Genomic DNA, 17,640 nt, shown 5'->3' with positions numbered 1-17,640 from the left:
TGCCATCCCCAGGATTGGGAGAATAGAGGACAAGGGTTGAAATTATTAAATTTAGAAGCTTGGAGGAAGAACCCCGTATTAGTTTCTTAGGGCTGTCATAACAAAGTACCGCAGACTCGGCAGCTTAAACAACAGAAACTTATTGTCTCACAGTTCTGGAGACTGGAAGTTCCAGATCAAGGTGTCAGCAGGGCTGAGTCCTTCTGACGGCTATGAGAGAGAATCTCTTCCAGGCCTCTCCTCTAGCTTCTGCTGGTTTTCTGGCAATCTTTGGCATTCCTTGGCTTGTAGAAGCATTACCCCAATATCTACCTTCAGCTTCACAAATTTCCCATTTTAATAAGGACACTAGTCATACTGACTTAGGATCCACCTCAATGACCTCATCTTAACTAATTACACCTGCTATGATCCTATTTCTAAATAAAGTCACATTCTGAGTACTGTGGCAGGATGGTGATGGGGTTAGACTTCAGCTATGAATTTTGGAGGGATACGCAATTCAACCCATAACAGGCCCTGTAGAGTCAAAACAGACCTCTGAGAAGGATGTGCTACTTGGCTAGTGCTAGAATCTCCGAGTTCATAGGAGGGGTCCCACTGGCCTAGAACCCAGACCCCTGAGAATGGGACACCAGTCAGCTGGTACTGGTAGCTCAGAGTGGATGCAATGTGCTGGCTATGCAAGTGTTGGAAAACTTCAAACCTGATTCAGGCACTGTTTCAAGAAAAAACTGTAGCTCCTGGGGTGAAGAAGTGTTGTTGGGATGATACTCAAAAGAACTGCAGGCAGACAGGAAGCCAGTGGAAGGAGCAAAGCCCTCTTGCTGCCCTATCCTTCCAGTCACTCCCTAGTTACTCCAGTGGGCAGAGCCGAGCGTGGAGAGAGCTGGAAAAGCAGAGATGTGGTTTGCAGGCTCCCAGCCCCAGCACCACAGGGCAGAGGATAGAAGGAGGAGAGGTCGGTGGCGAGAGCCAGCAGAACGGTCTACCCCTTGGTTCACTCACCATCCAGACACACCCTGCTGCTATTTGAATTTCCATACTATGTCAGAAATAACTGTGGTCCACCTGACAAGGTGCAACTATGCTTGGAACAAAGATGTCCTTACCCTCTCCTCAAAATGAGGAAAAGTGGGGAGGCAGGCACACCATCCATCTCCAGGCTATATTCATTACTCCTCAAATTCAGCAACAATCCCATCTAAATGCTGCCTTGCTTGAAAACTAGATTGTAAAGATTCCTTACATCAAAGCTAGTATAAAATAATAATATAAAATATACTACTAAAATTTTAATAATATATAGTATATAAAACAGACATGCATACATATTATATAAATATATGAAAATAGGTATAGCTGCTATCATTCTTGTTTCTGTAACTGATCATGAGACCATAGTTGATATATTTTTAAGCATCCTTATTGACATACAATTCACATAGCATAAAATTCATCGATTTAAAGTGTACAATTCAATGGCTTTTAGTATATTTGCAGAGTTGTGCAACCATCACCACAAACATTTTCATCTCACCCAAAAACACCCCATATCCACTAGCAGTAACTTTCTACTCCACTCACCCCTCGTCCCTGGCAAGCATTAATCTAGTTTTGGTCACTATAGATTTGCTTATTCTGCAATTTCATACTTCACATAAATTAAATCATAAAACATGTGGTCTTTTGTGACTAGCTTCTTACATTTAGCCTGTTTTTAAGGTTCTTGACTTTTTTCATTGCTGGTGTTTGTAGTGGCTCAATAACTGGCACATGTGTAATAGTAATACTTATTCTAGAAAGTGTTTATGAGGATTAAATGAGTTAATGCATGTAAAATTCTTAGAATAATGCCTGACAGAGTTGCTGCTTAATAAATTAAACCTATTGATTGCTTCTCTTGGAGTAGAAATATTTATGGAGATAAACAACATTAAATGTCTTATATTCTGGCCTTACTGAAAATCCATCAAATATTTTCAAAGATGTGAGCAGAGCAGTTTCAAAAGACAAAGTAGTGATTACCAAAATACTTGATGTGAACGGAGGTTTTTTTCCTTTGGTTCTTCCGGCGTGAATGCTAAGCTTCATTATGTATTGTCTAGTTCCGCTACAGCGTGAGGTCGACCGGAAGCTCTTACACTCACCGTGTTCTTCTGAAAGGTCGGAAAACACTTCAAGTTATTGTATTCTTGTATTTCACTTCAAAACTCAGGTCCCTAAAATGTGTTCTATATATTGGAACTAAAATGTGTGTAATATTTGTGCTTTTCCTGTTTTATGTTTTTTTCTCCCCTAATAAGCTTACCGCTGTCTGAGGCTTTGTAATACTACTATTAGAGAGTTGAGGATGGTGTTCAAAGTACTCTCATGGAGAAAGTAAAGACGCTAGAAATCTTCTCAATCTCACTGCTTTCTGTGTGTCCGTTTACTCTTTTGCTAACTTGGAGCCATATGGGAGGATCCTCGTTTCCTATGCAAGAATTCCCAGCCCCTTACAGGAGCTCCCTGAAGGCTCAGCCAAGTAGCCTGTTGGCCTCTGAGGAGACCAGTTGTGGGGTCCTGGGAAAGGTGACTCAACCATCTTCAAATGGGACTGAGATGAACCCAGGACTGAAGCAAAGCCAAGACCCTTCTGCAGCCAGTGTTCCCCTTATACTCTCAGAGGGTGAGCTGTGGCTGAGGAGGTGGGATTGTCCCCCCACCCCCTCGCTGTGATGATTGCTCTTGTGTGGACTAGGTGCAGCTTGACTCTCATCTAGCCCTCCAATGCAGATGGCTGTCTGGACGCCTGAGTTTTGTCTTTTGGATATCCAAGCCACCCAAAAAGAAACATGGGGGCCTCACATGCCTGGGAGGGAACATGACTAGTTTTCATAGCAAACATTTCACTTATCTTATCTTAGCAACAAAGACTTGAGGGCAATTCACCTTGGGTACAGTTTTTGTTAATTTTTTTTTAATGAGTATTCTTTTATTTCAACAACATTGCCAGAAATACCTCAATCTCTTCTCTTTGATGTAATAACTATTTAGGTTTAGTAAAGGAAGGTTAGTTTGTTTTTATAAATATAATATATTCATGTACTTGAACTAAATTGGGGAGTTATTGTTTAATGGGTATAGAATTTCAGTTTGGGAAGAAGAAAAAAGTCTGGAGATGGATAGTGGTGATGGTTGCACAACAATGTAAACGTACTCAATGCCATGAGACTGTATACTTAAAATGGCTAAACTAGTAAATTTTATGTTATGTATTTTTTACCACCATCTGTCGGTTGCCATACTGTGGTGGCTGTGTGCTGCCATGATGCTGAAAGCTATGCCACTAGTATTTCAAATACCAGCAGGGTCACCCATGGTGGACAGGTTTCCGTGGAGCTTCCAGTCTAGACAGACCAGGACGAAGGACTTGGCCACCCACTTCCAAAAAAGTTGGCCATGAAAACCCTAAGTACAGCAGTACAGTGGAGCACTGCCTGATATAGTGCTAGAAGGTGAGAGAATGGAACAAAAAGACTGGGCAGGGTTCTGCTCTGCTGTACACAGGGTCGCTAGGAATCCGAATCTATGCAATGGCACTAACAAAAAAAAAATATTTTACCACAATAGTTTTTTAAAAAGAAGAATTAAGTAAGGACATTGGGCCAGACCTGAACACGAATGATTGCTCCATTTATTAAATGACTTACACTTTCAAAGATCGTTTCCTCATCAATAAAATGGAATAATAGTTCCTCCCTCAGAAGGTTGTTGCAAGGAATAAGTGAGAAATACAATAAGTGAATAAGTGAGAATACAGCAATAAAAACAGTCTCTGGCACACAGGTGGACTTGGGGGTACCATAGATGAGGTACGCAGCCCTGCTCCCAGCTAATGCCAGTCTCCACCTAGGCACTTCCACCTCCTCTGCTTACTCGAGCATCCTACTCTCTTTTTCTGACACCATCAAATTTTCCCACTTTACAGGATCCTTCACATCAGTGAACAAACATGCCCTTATTTCTTCTATCAACACCACTCTCTGGACTCCACTTCTGCCAGCTATGGTTCTATTTTTCTGCTCTCTTTTGTAAGAAAACCTCTCAGAAATGCTGTCTGCACTTGCTGTTTCCACTTCTTCTCTCCTCAGTCTCTCTTAAGCTGCTCCATTGAGCTTTTGCTGTCACCACTCCACTAAACCTGCTCCCAGGGTGGTCACCTGTGATGCCCACATTGTTAACTCCAATGGTCAATTCCTGGACCAGTTAACTAACTTGTCCTTCGACCCATCAATGACTTCCTTCTCTGACCCCCTTTCTGATCTAGACCTCCAGGGCACTGAAGCCTTTCTTCCTGCATTAACTGGCCACTGTTTCTGTCTCCTTTGCAGGTTCCTCCCCTCCTTTGGGACTGTCAACATTTCAGTGTTCTGGGGCTTGGTCCTTGCTTCACTTCTCTTCTCCATTTACATCCACCCCTGGGTGATCTGATGACTTAGGTCCTGTCTATATGCTGATGATTCCCAAATGTACGTCTCCAGCCCAGATCTCTCCTCTAACTCTCGACTCCCATATCTGACACCCCTACCTGAATTTCTAATAGAAAATCAGATTTCGTCCATCAAAAGCTGACTCCACAGTGAGTCTCCCCATCTAGTTAATTGGCAACCCCAGCCTGCCAGTTGCTCTTGCTAGAAAACTTAGGTGCTATTCTTGACTTTCCCACCCCACATACTCTGATAAGAAATCATTTTGGCACTACCTTCCCTTCAAAATATATCCAGAATCTGACCACTCCTTACTATTCGTTCCATTCTCTCACCTTCTAGCACTATATCATTGCTTTCTTTTCTGGACTCCTACAATTGCCTTCCTACCTGGTGTCCCTGTTGTCACCTTGCCTCTATAGTCGATGACCATTACAGCAGCCATAGCCATCCTTTCGAGATGCAACTCACAACATGCCGTGTCTCCTTGTTCCCAGTCCTCACAGACGTCTTCGAGGCCCTATGTAATGACTTCATCCCCTTACCTCTCTGATCTGACCTCCTCCTGCTTGTCCTAACTCACTAGGTCCAGTGTGTCGGCCTTTGTGCCTCTCTGCAACATTCCAGCATATTTCATCCACAGGACCTCTGCCTGGAAGCCTCTGCCTGCAGTCCACATCACCAACGCCTCCACCTCCTTCCAGGTTTGGATCAGATGTCACCTTCTCAAGGAGATGTGCTTTGCCTACTCTACTTACAATCTTTAGATAACACGGCGCTTACCTTCAGGCGTGCTAGTTATTGTTTACAGTCTGCCTTCCTCCCTCTAGAATGTGAGCTCCTTGGGGGCAGGCATTCTGTCTGTTTTGTTCATTGATGTTTCTTACATGCAGAAACAGGCACAGAGCAACTGTCCCAGAAATATGTGACAATGTGTGAATGAATAAAAACAGAGCTACCATAGCAGTTTTTGGTCTCTTCTAATCTTCAAGTATCTCTTCATTTTGTGATATTTCATATAATGTGATTTTATATATACATTTTGATATTGCTATAACAGAGCTTTTGCCCTTATTTAATGTAATGTGTATATAACATTTCATAGCAAGAGCTGACTGACTTTTTCTGTGAAGGGCCAGAGAGCAGATACTCTCGGCTCTGGAGGTCCCGTTCTGTTCTCAGCTTGTGGGCTGGGCAAGAGCATGTAGAGAGTCATACACTACAGTTAATATAACGATTACTCCATCATTGGACATATGACTACTTCCAATTTTTCACCATTACAAATTCTATGGTTCACATTCAGTTAATAAACTTTGTTACGTTTACTTCAAATATTTTTCTATTTCATTGTTTTCCTTATTTTTTCTCTTTTTTTATTATTTCTTTTACTGATTAAGAAGTAAAATAATTGTGTCTGTAACATACTTAGCATAAATTCATTATTTGGCCTTTTAAAAAGTATCATTAATATTTTAATCTAAAAATCACATGTACTCATTACAGAGAATTTGGAAAATAAAAAAATTCAAAGAATAAAATACAAATCACTAGTAGACACAGGATTCAGAGTAGCCATTATTAATGTTTTATGGACATTTTCCAATTGTTTTTGAAGCATATATACATACGCTTCGAAAAAAACATAATAAAAATAACACTATAAATACGCAATTTTTAGTCTTGAGTTTTTATCTTTAACCAAGAGAGCACTTTCCAATATCACTATTTTTCCAATAATACCATTTACATGGCTGAATAACATAACATTATATAATAATTTATTACTATTACACCTACTCTGCCACTTCCATGTTTTAAGCAATGCTTTTTCTGAGTTTCTGACTGCTTTTTAGGATCAATGCCTAGAGACAGAATTGTGTTTTTTGGTCTCTTTTTGACAAGTGCTTTTCCAGCAAGGATAGACCGACGCACGGTTCTCTGAGCGATGCAGGGCGGGGCTGGCTTCCCCGCGAGTCGCCAACATTAACGAGATCAAGACACTGAGCCTGCGGAGACAGCGACAAAGAAGGCACTTTTAAAAGTACTGACCTGGCTGGAAAACTCCTGTACCTTCTCTTGTCTCTTATCTGCAGTACAGCATTCAAGAGCATAGGTGTTTGAATCAAACAAACATGGGTTTAAATCTTTGCTCAGTCACTTAGCAATTAGTCTGACCATGGCCAAGTTATTGACTCAGTTTCCTGTTTGCTAAGCGGAAATGACGACCCACTTCCAGGGCTGCCGTGAGGGTTTGAGGAGGTGCCAGCACAGCACTCGGCGCAGTAGTGCCGTTAGTTCCCAGGGAGGGGGAGCAGGTCTTAGATTTCATTCATTCTCTGATTTTGACACACACACAACACACACACACTCCCTTTGATTTTTTTTTTAAATTTTAGACTTGTTTGATGACTTTTCTGAGCTCTTGAAATTTTCAGATTGAAAAAGTTTTCATTGCTTTCAGATACATTTGTTTTTCCTTTGACATTATTCTTAAAGTTTACCTTGTTGATACTTTATAACAATCAAGGGTTTATTTAAGACAATTTTACTGGAATTTTCTGATTTATAAGAGAGAAGGTATTGGTGCTGCTGCTCATGTAGCCTCTGCCCAGAGGCTTGTGAACTGGGCAATACCAGCCATCTAGGTTTGTGTAAGTCACTCTACGATGTTCATGCAATGATGAAATCGCCTAATGATGATTTTTTCAGAATGTATTCCCACCGTTAAGCAACACATGACTGTAATTGGGTAAAATGAGGTCATATGGGTGGTCCGTCATCCAATATGGCTGGTGTCTGTATAAGAAGAGGAAATTTGGACACAGGCATGTACAAAGGAAAGACCGTGTGAAGACACAGGAGAAGATGGCCATTGCACACCAAGGAAAGAGGTCTGAACAGAACTTTTCCTCAGGGGCCTCAGAAGGAACCAGCCCTTCTGACACTTTGATCTTGGATTTCTAGTCTCCAGAACAGTGAGAAAATAAATTTCTGTTGTTTAAGCTTCCCAGTGTGTAGTATTTGTTATGCACCCCTAGCAAACTAATACACTTATCCAGCCACCATAGTCTGTCTCCCCTGGATTACTGAAACAGCGTATACCTGTTTTCTCAGCAGTCACTTCACTGCTGAGCAGCCAGACCAACAATTTTAAGTCTGACTCTCAACATATCACTCTTCAGTTTATGATCCTTTAGGTGTTTTCCAGATGAAGACCCAAATCCTTGCCATGGCCCTCTAGGTTCCTGCCTACTTCTCCAGGTTCCTCTTGTGCCTCTCTCCTGTTCCTCTTTTGTACCTTCTGTTTATTCTTTAAATGGTACTTGTTCTCTCCCCCTCAGGACCTTTGCACATACAGGCCCCTCTACCTGCCCAGTTCTCTTTGCCCCTTAGCTACACGTGTGTTAGTTTCTACCCATCCTTTCCATTTCCCCTCAAAACATCCCTTCCTCAAAGAGGCTTTCCCATTATATGATCATATAACTCCTTGAATGTCTATTTCATGTCACATAACATAATTGTAATTACTATAAACAATAATTGTGAAATTAATCATTCCATGTGTGTTTTCCTCACACACCTCCACTGTCTAATAGAATTTTCGGTGCTGTTGGAAATGTTCTTTAGTCTGTGCTAATACAGTCACCACTGGCCACATGTGGCTATTGAATACTTGAAATGTGGCTAGTGCCACATGTGACTTTTATTCATTTAAACTTAAATTCCCGTACCTATATATGGCTGGCCACCATGTGTTGGATGCACAGCGATGGGGACTGCCAGCTCCCCAAGGGTAGGTGCTGGTCTTTCTCTCACCACCATGTCTGGCATTGTCCCTTCCCATTCAAATATCTGTGAATGAATAAATGAATTTAACTAATCTGAATTTGATGAAGGAGGTTCTATATTTCAAGCCAAATGTCCTGTAAAAAGAATATTGCTCTGCCCAGCTTCACACACACTCAGCAGGACAAAGTCTGATATTACTCTTCCTCTTGCCCTTTCCCCTTCTGGATGAGAAATTTAGGTCAATGATGAGAAACTGTCCAAGGTGTACTATGCAAGGCATCATCTGCTTAAAGTTCACTAATTTCCCATGTGGCATCTTGGTGTGGATCATGTATACCAATGGTTTTTAGAAAATAAGACCAAGAATGGAACTGTTAATCTGATAGAGCCAAAATGAAAATTAAAAAGCAAAATAGCTAGCTAGGTAAAAGCTCAAAAAGGCTAAGAAAATTCTTCAAAGAAACAGGCAAAGATTTTGCCTTAAATTGAAGATTGACAAAAACAAAACAAGTTTGAACAGCAAACCAAGTGAATTCAGGTGTCCAGAGACAACTTCAAGCAGGGACTTGTTCAGGCTTAAGAATGGGTCTTCCCAGCAGAACTGGGTACCTAATCTCCAGAAACACTGAGCTAACTTCTAATTAGTTTACCAGATAAAATCCAGAATTTCAGATAAAGAATGAATAATTTATTTGAAATTCAATCTTATCTGAAAATTAACTACATTTCCTGTATTTTTATTTGCTAAATCTTACAGCTCTGTTTCAAATACTTGGGAATAAAATAGCCACAGAAGTTGAAAGTGTGCCAAATCAGAAAATACATCTCCCAGCTTAGAGTTCAATGCTAAGGAAGTGACTGAGAGCTTCTCCTTTCTTGTCTCTCCCCTTCTCTTTGCTAGAAACCCCATCTTTCCCTCTTGATCACTTTCCCAAACAGCTGGATGAAGTTTTAGCTTCTTTCAGAGTTTTATTCCTGTACTGAATGATGACTCTTTTTGTCCTGAGAGTTTCTGTTCTTTAAAGAGAAGTAGAAAAAAGGCAATAGCCATATAGCCTATGAGTTCCTAAGGAAAGGAACTTTGTCTTGATAAAGTTTAAAACTTTATAGCCTCGGAGTCTAGGAAAGTGCCTGGCCCAGAGCTGGTAATCAATTGATGTTTGTTCTTTCTTCAGATATGTTGTCATCCAGTTTATGTTGGAAAGAGGGAGGGACAGAACTGTCACTGATGCTACCATAAGTGATTCATCCTTTTATTCCCATTGTTTTTCACAGTGCCTCAATTATAAGAGGATCTCAGTAAATGCTCATTGAACTGAACTCAACTGACTTAAGACCACGTGATTCCTTCCTATTAGGGTAGATATTTCTTGAGAAACACTTTTATAATTTAGCATATCATGAAAATTTTGATTTGCTAAACACCTCATAACTACAATTATTATTTTACTACTTTTTTATTCCTCTGCGTTTCTCATTCACTGTACGCAATGCTCTCTAGAATGACAGATCTTGGCGTTAGTAGTTCCAAACCTCAGAGCTCTCGCATCCTCTAGCCCAGGGCAATTATACAAGCTCTTGAGATTCTGGCTGAGTCAGGAAAGTGGATGTAAGTGAAGCAGACAAGGTAGAAATGAACAGAGCGACATCTGGAGAGGACCACAGCCAGGACTCAAATTCAACTGTCTCCAGTTGACCTCCTCCCTCCTTGATCACCACTCTCCTCCAAGGCAGCACATGACGGATCATAGGACTATTCACATGGGCTGTGCTGGAGCCCTCGTCACCCTCCAGCCCCGCTAGGTGGGGAACACCAAGCCATACCTATTGGTCATTTTCCCAAACACTGTGGCTAAGTTTGGATCTGATCTTGTATCCCTTGAAAATGATGCCATGTGTAAACTCTTAAGCAATCTTTTAAAATCTCTAATTTCATTGAATTTTCCACGCAAAGTTCACATATAAGAATTCTAGCTTGGCTATGACCCCTTTAATTAAATTAAAGATTGAAGGAAAATGAGAATACTAGGCGTCCAGGTGATAGAATGTTTGGGTTTAAGAAATGCACTCTCTTTCCTGGATCTCTAAGATAGATTTTATGGTTTTAATCAAAAGTATAAGCTTTCAGGATAATGCTAAGAGATGGTCCATTGAACTGCATTCTTAAGATATGAAAGACAGCCAATCATTCTACAATCCTTATATTGTAAAATTTTATGTCTCAACTATAGCTAATTTTCCATCACCCAAACTCTTGGCTGGACTTCCACATTTTCTCAATAATGACTTCTCTTACTTGGCTAGTCATGTTAAATTTAGCAAAAGCTGGGATACTGATCACCTCTGCCCCAGTTCCTCCCTATGCGGTCATTTCTGATACTATCTTGGGCTTCTTTCATCATGTTGTGGCACTCCCCATCACTGTGTTCCATGTTCAGAAGAAATTGCTTACTTGGATGTCCATCCAGGTGGGCTCATCAGACCTTTTACGTCGACTCACATAAATCTGGATTCTAAACCATCGGCTGCAGGAGATAGGCCTTCGTGTCCCTGCATTAACATAGCAGAGTGGAGTGTGGTATTTGTTAAAATGCTTGTTGAGATGCTTCACTGTGCATGAATGTTTTATAAGTGTGAAGTGGAAACACTCCTTGCTCACAAAGAGCTATGGATTCAGTGGAGACAGAGGCCAAGATTGCCCCTTTTTTCCTACACCTGCCACAATCAGGTCTTTTGTTTATTGCACAACGATTACATAGAGCAGGAAGAAATAGAGCGAGACAAAGTTCGAGGACTTTCAGGTGTTACCAGTGAACAAATCACAGAAAAATATTCTAGGGATTACTATTGTAGCAGAGGGGGAGAGTGGTGGAAATGTGGTGTGGAATGTCTATCTCACACTTGGACGTGGGAGGTGTGACCTGGTCTCTGCTTACTTCCCCCACCTTGACTCTCACAGGCTCTCCTGCCCCACACTCAGAGCTACATTCATGCCAAAATCAGCTTACCATGGGCCTTTCATATGCCTTTTCCTCTGACTGAAACACCTTCACTCCCCTACTCTTTGCCTGGCTGATTCTACTCACCCTTCAAGTCTCAGCTTAGGTGTCATTCCAGCGGGAAGCCTTCCTTTGGCTGCCATTGCTGGGTCAGGAGACTCTCCCATGTGCCCTCTCAGTGCTCTGCGCTTACCTTTACTTGTCTTTGACATATCATTTTGAAAAAGTCAGTTATCTGCCGACTTGGTGACTACTCTCCCTGTTCACACATACACACACACACACACACGCACTTAGACTATTACACCCAGACACACATATACACTGGGATAGATTAGCCTATTTAGACACACCTGTGCCAGCACATACATATACGCAGGCTGTGAGCACCTTCAGGACGAAGGCCGTGCCCAGCTCTCCACTGTAACCAAGATCCTTGCTCAGAGTAGGTGGTCTACAAATACCTGTTGAATAAACGTTAAATGAGGAATGAGGTACCAGAAGTATGCACCTCCTACAATCAATGTTAAACATTTGATCGGGACTTTTCCATCCATTTTGATTCTAGTTGAGAGTCCACTGACCATAACTTGGACTTTGAAGCCCAATTACTTCTCCCCAATACCTCAAATCAGATCAAGTTGGAAGTCTATGACCAAGCAGCTGTCAAGAGCAAGGTAATTCCATCCTCTGAGTAGTTACCATTAAAGAATCAAACAAACAAACAAATAAAAACCAAACAGTTCCTACTCCTGAGCAAACATTGTTTGTATTGATAACGGGTCCACAAGAGCATAGACAGCTCAGCATACACCAACAAGTGAAGTGCCATATTACTGCTAACTGTCCAAGATCAACCAACAGTGTAGGTAAAAGCAAAAAATATATATAAAATAACAGCATGAACTACACACAGCAATGGGGACTGAGAAACTTCAACCTCATGAAAGATGTAAATGGAGAATATATATATACACACATATATACACACATACATGTGTACACAGATAGATGGATAGACAGACAGATGATGGGTGGATAGACAGATAGATGGATAGATAGACAAGTGAATGGAAAATGTAAAACATATGGGCAGAAGACAGCCTGTTTTATTTTTTTGAGGCTGATGACGAGATGAGCAAATTTGCTCTATAAATGTGTTTCATGATGGATAGGGAGTGAGAGCCTTTGGGTGAGGTTGGATGGAAGCTATGGAGAGAATTTAAGTAAGCAGAGAGGTCAAACATCTCATTCAAGCTCCTTTGGCAAACTTACTTTTGCTGGGACAGGGTTGAGGGGCCGTGGGTAGCAACAGCCATGCAGGCAGAGGCTGGAGTGAAAGGAGAAATCAGCTGACTTGAAGAGTGAGGAAAAGAGTGAGAATCAGCATGAGCTGACCATCCCCTTCCCCACCTCATGGCCCCGGCCTTCTCCTCAAGAAACGTTCAGGAAAGATCTTCAGTGCCATCCATTGCTTTCTGGAATAGGAGATGTATTTCTGTTATTTTCCATGCTCACTAAGTCTGTGCCTCAGGACCCCATATATTCTGCAAAATAATGATGATGATAATATCATCTGACATTTATTTTGTACTTTGCAAAGCATGTCCTCCCTTCATATCTCACTCGGTCTGTGTGTTTAAAGCCAAGCTGCTTCCATGCAGCACCTGAAGGCTGTGGGCTGCCAAGCTCTACCTTCCTCCCTGCAACTCCCATCCCCGAGGGCCCTGACCATAATGGTGATTCTGCCATGTAGCGCCTTCCAAAGACAATGTCCCGAAGACCCATAACACAATTGATTTCCTGGACTGTATTTTCATGCTCTAAAAGAAGATTATTTTCGATAGCTCAGAATTTTCCTCCAATGCTCAGATTTCTCTCTATGAGAGAAATCTAAAGATACTTGCTGCTCAAAGTATGGTCCATGGACCAGCAGCATCAGGATCACTTGGCATCTTCTTAAAATGCAGACTCTCAGGCCACACACCAGACCTGCAGATTCAGGGTCTGCATTTTAACAAGGTCTAGGGGGTTTGTGCACTCATTAAAGTTTGAGAATCTTTGTTATAATAGTTCTACATACACAAAACTTATTTAGTATACACAAATTATTTTTTAGATTTTGTTGATACATGCAATATTTGTCATAAGTATTCATCCCATAGATTTTTGTGTGTGTGCTTTGCTAGTTTACTGAATATTAATGAATATTCTAGATGCTTTTAAACTTGCAGGGAGTTGGGGAGCGGGTTTTTGTAATTGACTGTCACCCACCTCTAATACCATAAAAGACATTGATTCTGAAGCCCAGAATCTGTGACTAGACCTAGGGAATGTCAAGAAGTGAGAGTATTAGAGAGAATTGTGGTCTATTTTTACTTATTGTTTGGGACAGATATTTTAATTCCTGGGTGATCTTGATGAATCTAGTGTTAATATATTCAGAATAATAATAATAACTAAATGAATGCAGCTTTATTTACAACAGCCAGAAGACTAGATTGTGATGGTCTGTTGTCCACACAGGCTTCATAGGACTTATAAAAAAGGGAAAAAGCTTGGGGCTGGCCCCGTGGCCGAGTGGTTAAGTTCGTGTGCTCCACTGTAGGTGGCCCAGTGTTTCATTGGTTCGAATCCTGGGCACGGACATGGCACTGCTCCTCAAACCATGCTGAGGCAGCGTCCCACATGCTACAACTAGAAGGACCCACAACGAAGAATATACAACTATGTACCAGGGGCCTTTGCAAAGGACCCACAACGAAGAATATATATACAACTATGTACCGGGGGGCTTTGGGGAGAAAAGGAAAAAAATAAAATCTTTTAAAAAAAAAAAAGGGAAAAAGCCATTGTTTTTATTTGTCAGGGCGTTTACCAAAAGAATCAGGAAGAGGGGTACTTGAATATCAAATAGAACTGATAGAGTGGAAATTCATGACAGCAAATTTTGAAGCACCCAATGGAGGAGTCAAATATTGTTGCCTCTGCATATCTACACAATGAATAGTGATGATTTATGATGGTCATGTTGGGTGGTCCAAGCAGTAGGGAGACCTTGGTGCCTTGCTTGAAGGTGGGGATCATCCAGTACACTTCTTTTCCATATCCAAGGTTCTTAGCAAAGTATTTGACACACAGAACATGCTCATTAAATGCTTTTTGAATTTAGTAACTCAAAGTCATATTTCAGAGAGTTCTGCTAATCTGTCCAGAGAAGAACTGACACATTTAAGAAATGTTTAGCTGGACACAGCTTCCAGAAGGAAAGGAGCCTCAAACCTTGGCCCTAGATATCTCCTTCCAGGCCCATCATACCGAATTTCTGGATGTAAAATGCCTAAAAATATGCCTGGCAGAGCAACAGATCAATAAATATTTGTTGAACCAGTGAACAAGTGAATTTATCTTTTCAAATCCCTTTACTTGCCTCCCTCGTGAAGTTGAGTCCCGTTGCTGTGGCATGCCATCTTGTGCTAGGCTAGTTCTGGATATGCAGCAGAGTCCAGCAGAAGTTTCAACCAGAAACTGGGCCATTTTCTCAAAAGAAGAGCTACACAAAGGCAACCAGAAGTTGAAAAAATAAGTTCTTATTCTACACAGATATATTGCTGAGTCAAACAAAACTCACATTCTTGGAAAGTACTTTCTTGATAAAAATAGACTCTTTTTCTGATTGTAAGATATGATTGTAGGAAATGTGTAAAATATGGCAAAAGATGAGTGGAAATTGAATTTCCTCATACCCATCCCTAGGAGACAGCTATGGCTATTATTTGGATATGTTTTCTTTTCATCTTTTTTCTTATGCACATATACATTTAAAAACTCAGAATCATTGCATTTCTAATTTCATATTTTTACCGTTTTATCTAACCTTGTAGCATGAAGTATTTTCCAATATTCATAAACGTTCTTTGACAATAATACCATACCGATGATGCACATATGCATACACAAAACATATTTAAACATTCTTCTAGTATAACTATTACAAATAACACTCAGATGGTTTTCCTTGTATGTAAATCTTGTCCTCATTTCTGATTATTTTCTTGGGGTAGTTTTCCAGAAAGTAGAAACAGCTTACAAAAGAAGAGCAGCAGGTGGAGTTAGAGACAGGTAGTGTTGGGCATCATTTCAGCCGCCTCTCAAGGACACAGTCTCATGGGCCTCGGGCCTCCCAGAGTCCTGGAGGTCTTGGCTCAGGACCCTCGCATCGTTGAGCTTCTTACATTCCCTGGCTGCTGAAGGAGAGAGAACCTCTCCAATATGTACTCCATAAACTAAGAAAAAAAAGGATAGAAAAGTATATTATTCCTTGAAAGAGAAGGTAATATATTTTCCAGGAATGTGATCTCATCCCACACATCTTTGAAGGAGTAGTGTTAGTCTGAAATCTATTCAAATTCATAAAATGTGCTTTTTCCTCACAGCAACCTTTTGTTGGAGGTATTTGAGGTTTGTTTCTATAAATGGTTCTCACTTAAATGAGAATCTTGTTATAAAATTATTTAAAAAATCATATATTGTGTAGAGCGGCCTAGAGCAAAAGCTTGCTTTTACTAAATTTGGAAACTGCATTTGCCCTTTCTGAAATGAAATCCTTCGATCCTGATGTTAATAATAATGCAGTGCTACGTATGTATGTATATAATATAATACATATACCAATGAACATATATAATGATGTATAATTATATACACAAGTATATGGTAATTTGCAGTTTACAAAACATTTTGCAACCGTGATCTCTTTTGACAGTCAATAATAGAACCTTAGGCATTGCAGATGTTATTTCAGTTTTGCTGATGAAAATAAGAAGGTTTAAGATTAGGTAAGTTGTCCAAGGTCGCCTGTTCGGTTCACTGGTTGCTAGGTGGTCCTGTCACCCCCTGTCACCTTCTCGAACCACCCCCTGCCCCCCCACTGCTACATGGCTTCCTTAAGATCATTTGTGAACTTGGTCACTGATTAATCAATCTTAGTTTGTTTCATCTTGCAGAACATGAAGATGATTCTCTCTCCTCCTCTCATAAAGATATTTGAAGACAAACAAATTAGTCTGAAAACTGAGTACACACACACACACACACACACATGTGCACTTCCGATTTGCAGAAAGTATTTGAGGTGATTGATATCCAGAACATTAGGGGCAATAGTATCTTCACTGAAAAAGACAACAGCAAAAAAATTTTTTAACTTAGATTACAGAATCTCTACTATTTCTATATTACATTCTGCATATTCAAACTTCGGGATGATATCAAAATGAGAATTTTCGTTCTCATCAATGACATTTCAAAGATCAAAGTAGCATCAGAAAATATGAAAATGCTCTGCCTTGATAAAAATGTGAAATAAGTAGGGAAAAAAGACCCTGGCTCACCAGGCCTGGGAAGATGCAGAGGAAAAGCACCATGGGTGGAAATATAAAGTACCAACTCAGGGAGCAGAAACTGTGTGTAGACCCCCGAAAACTTTAATGTTCCTGGATGGACCTCAGTTTCATTATCTGTAACAAAAAGCAAGCCTATTTTATGGGCTGTTATTCAGAATGTGGATGGTTTATATGAGACTGCTTTGTTAAATTATTTCAGTAATTTTACCCAGCAAAATCTTTTTAAATAGTAAACGTTGGAGAAAATTAATACACTATGAAATACACTGCAAATATAAAGTGCCATGTAAACACTTCCTGATGGGGTGATGAAAACACAGATGAGGTCTACAAATTGCCAGTTCCACCTCTGACTCAGCCACTACAGAGTGAGTTTGGCAACCGTAATCTCGCAAATTACAGTTTTAAAAAAATGAACGTAGAACCCTTTCTGACAGGTGTTACCTCTCCAAACAACACCTGATATGTTTGAGTCTCGAATAATGGTAAGACGCATTTGGCTCCTTAGCCATCAAGTCGGGGACAGACCCAACTCCCCTCGAACCACTTGCAGCCTCACGGGACAGACCGGGGCCAGCTTCCCTCAGTTCCTGACGGTCCTGAATCCTGCTGGCCTGAAAGCGTGACTCCAAGCAGGTTCCTTAGAGGCTTTCCAGATAGTGGTGACTCCAAAGGTTCTTCAGGGAAGAAGGCACACCACCAACGTTGGAGCTTGTATTTCCATGAAGTTTGTAGCTTCCCAGATAGATCTTGCTTTAAATTTCTAGAAGGGGATTCTTTCTCCCTTTCTCCCTCCCTCCCTTCCTTCCTTTTCTTTCTTTCAAAAATAAAAAATAGCACATGGCCCGAGTGGTCATTTTGTCCCTGCTACTTGCTATAGGACCACTAGTGCCCTCTGTGGCCTGAATCTGCTAATGCGTCCCTCTTCTAGTTAAACAGGGAAACAATTTTAGTCAATATAGCAAACTAAAT

At 40.7% G+C, this 17,640-nt stretch overlaps 1 long non-coding RNA gene across 1 annotated transcript in view; it reads right to left on the bottom strand.

The window, feature by feature from the left end:
- Window positions 1-6,678, bottom strand: part of LOC139045899 (uncharacterized) — a 34,498-nt gene extending 27,820 nt beyond the window's left edge. Inside the window, exon 1 of the long non-coding RNA XR_011505268.1 lies at window positions 6,525-6,678. This is a non-coding gene — a long non-coding RNA (uncharacterized lncRNA). The remainder of the gene's footprint in view (window positions 1-6,524) is intronic.
- Window positions 6,679-17,640: the final 10,962 nt, after the last annotated feature.

This window comes from Equus asinus, chromosome 8, assembly GCF_041296235.1.
Source record: "Equus asinus isolate D_3611 breed Donkey chromosome 8, EquAss-T2T_v2, whole genome shotgun sequence".
In the NCBI taxonomy this organism is placed as follows: Eukaryota; Metazoa; Chordata; class Mammalia; order Perissodactyla; family Equidae; genus Equus; species Equus asinus.
This window is presented reverse-complemented; position numbering and strand designations above follow the sequence as displayed.